This window comes from Sycon ciliatum, chromosome 1 (genome assembly GCF_964019385.1).
Source record: "Sycon ciliatum chromosome 1, ocSycCili1.1, whole genome shotgun sequence".
In the NCBI taxonomy this organism is placed as follows: domain Eukaryota; kingdom Metazoa; phylum Porifera; class Calcarea; order Leucosolenida; family Sycettidae; genus Sycon; species Sycon ciliatum.
Window position 1 is genome coordinate 40,093,913 of NC_088643.1, and position 2,500 is coordinate 40,096,412.

General features: G+C 45.3%; 2 protein-coding genes across 3 annotated transcripts in view; one reads left to right on the top strand and one right to left on the bottom strand.

Annotated features, from left to right (window-relative positions):
• LOC135825383 (tripeptidyl-peptidase 2-like) overlaps positions 1-515 on the top strand; it is a 138,919-nt gene extending 138,404 nt beyond the window's left edge. For both annotated transcript variants that reach the window (XM_065338129.1, XM_065338122.1), the window contains one exon: positions 1-515. This exon is cut by the window's left edge and continues 601 nt beyond it. The gene's annotated coding sequence lies outside the window, so the exon portion shown is untranslated.
• Positions 516-799: 284 nt separating this feature from the next.
• The window catches only part of LOC135825442 (uncharacterized), a 20,341-nt gene continuing 18,640 nt past the window's right edge, over positions 800-2,500 (bottom strand). The window contains exon 18 of the mRNA XM_065338148.1: positions 800-1,801. The gene's annotated coding sequence lies outside the window, so the exon portion shown is untranslated. The remainder of the gene's footprint in view (positions 1,802-2,500) is intronic.

Consider the following 2,500-nt stretch of genomic DNA (forward strand, 5'->3'; position numbering starts at 1 on the left):
TTGCACTCCTGAACCATGGCGATGTGTTACCGGAGACTGGAGTGTCAGTCACCATCGACTCTGTGACCTGGTTGCTTTACTGCCACGTCCTTGGAGTGATGTGTGCTCCTGTCTTGTCCTGGCTTCATGACAGTTTTGTGAATGGTATGTGTATATGTGTGTGGTCAATACGTGTACTTGCTGGATGACACACTTGCACCCATGCATGCACACAGGGCCACAATTGTATTGCATGACATTATACTGCTGCGTCCGTACCAAACATGTTCGCAATGAAACGTCCCTGTCTTGTCCTTGCTCGTCTGCTGACACCTTTTTCTAGCTGTAGTCTTTCAGTGAAACATAATAGTATTGTTACTTTGTGTCTTGTAACTGGCAATATTGCCAATGTATTTTCTGTAGAAGCCAATAGGTGCCTACTATAGGAAGTCTTGTATCATCCAGAATAGTTCAGCATATTTTTTGTTCTTCGCAACATGAATTCTCAGCAGCCACAGACCATAATAATATTAGAATGATAATTATTGTGGTCAAATGCTTATTTTACCCAGCTTTCATGTGTAGAATTGTAGATTTTTGCAATCATCAAGGAGACCCGTTTCATACAGCTGCTACTTGTTAGTAGTGCAACCAGCAATAAGAATGACGCTCCCCGTTCACAAAGCCAGCTGCTGTCCAGAGCTACACCGCACACATAATTATTATCAGCCACATGCTTCCTGAAATCGGTGCAACACTTCACGGTTGTTTGGTAGATTGGCAAGTTTTGAACCTCGCTAAAAAGCAAGCGCTAACCAGCTGGAGCGTTAAACTTTCACAGTTCACACGATATTCAACCTATAAAGAAGGGGGAATATAACGTGCTAAAACCAGCTAATGAGGAAAATATATTTAGCACTGAAACTCGGCACTGAATTTCACAGGGTAAACAAGAGCACTCAGTGCTAACTCGCTAGCTTGGGCAGCGCAGAATGAAACTAGCGGGAAAGCAACGTGGCAATCCAAGTGGAATTAGTGTTCATGTGTTTTGCACCGTAACCACTGAAGTGGAGCACATAGCAGAGAGGTGCAGCACTGAAGTGGAGCACGTAATTCCAGCGCGAACTTTCACATAGCAGAGAGGTGCGGCACTGTATTCACATAGCAGAGAGGTGCGGCACTAGTGCACTGTAGGCAGCCAATAGTGCTAAGAGGCAGTGGGATGTGGAGCAACGCAATGGAAACTGTCAAAACTCAACCAAGCAAAGCAGAGACTACAAAGAAGCGTTCATGGGTATACACTTCCACACGATCGTACGACCACTCCACTGAGAACATCTCACAAAGAAGACAGATTAGTGGAGGAGAAGAAAAAGATTAGAATAGAGTCTGACCTATAATTATTATAGGTGTGTGCAGGCTGGAAATACTGCCGGGATGAAAGTTTGAAACTTTTTGATTACGCTCTCAAAGTTTTAGATTTGGAATATGAGACTAGACATGGTGGTTTACACACCGACTCTCAGTCTCGTACAGGTCACCATGGTAACACGCACTTAAGCATGATGTACTGCTGCTGGCAGTCTCGCATACTGGAGGTCACATGCGTTATGCATGATGTACTGCACCTGTCTACAGCCGACAGCACTGGACACATGCAGTGTTGAGCGATGCATGTTGGGTCCAATCACTGCATACATACAGGCGTACAACACAACATACAACGTGTCTGGGCAAGCTTGGAACTTTGGGTGGTCCTCACGATCCTGGTGCCTTGTGGATCAGGACTGTTGGTTGATATGGGATACTACTCGAAGTAGTTCTACAGTTCAACAACAATGAAAAAAAGATAGCAACAGAAAAGACAGAAAGGGATCAAGAAAAGACAACTTAGGTCAGGAGGGAGTTCTTACTGTGAATAACAACATGTCAAGCTAAAACCAAGAACATGCCCATCACTGTAGGCAACACAGCACACAGCAGCACCACATCAGCACACAGCAGCAGCACCACATGTAACACTGGCAGCTGTACAAGGGGGGCTCAAAAAGTTATCGACATGAAAATGAAGAAGGGCCAAAAATTCGATAAAAAATTGTTACGATCTAGAACAGGATCGAACAGCTGGTGCACATGCAGCAGCCTCATGCCAACCAAATGGTACTCCAGAAGCAGAGCACATTTTTGTGAAAGTGGGCCAAACTTGGTGCATTGGTGTACGGGTCACCATGATCACTTTGTATACGGGACAACGAGTCAAACCCAAAAGCGTATGCATGTGATCATTTGGGACCAAAATCGATGTTCCCGCCAGGTTTCACTGTGAAAAAGTGAATCTGATCGGTCTGCTCCGGCCTTGAGGCCGGAGCAAGCAGAACATGCTCTGGCCGAGCCAGAACAGGTGTAATCCCAACCAAATGCGCTGTTCTGTCGAATCCTGTTCTAGGTTGTACCATCCAGATGCGCCCTGAGTTAAACTCGTGCGCATTTTTTTCTGAAATTGAAGACATTCGGGGTACTG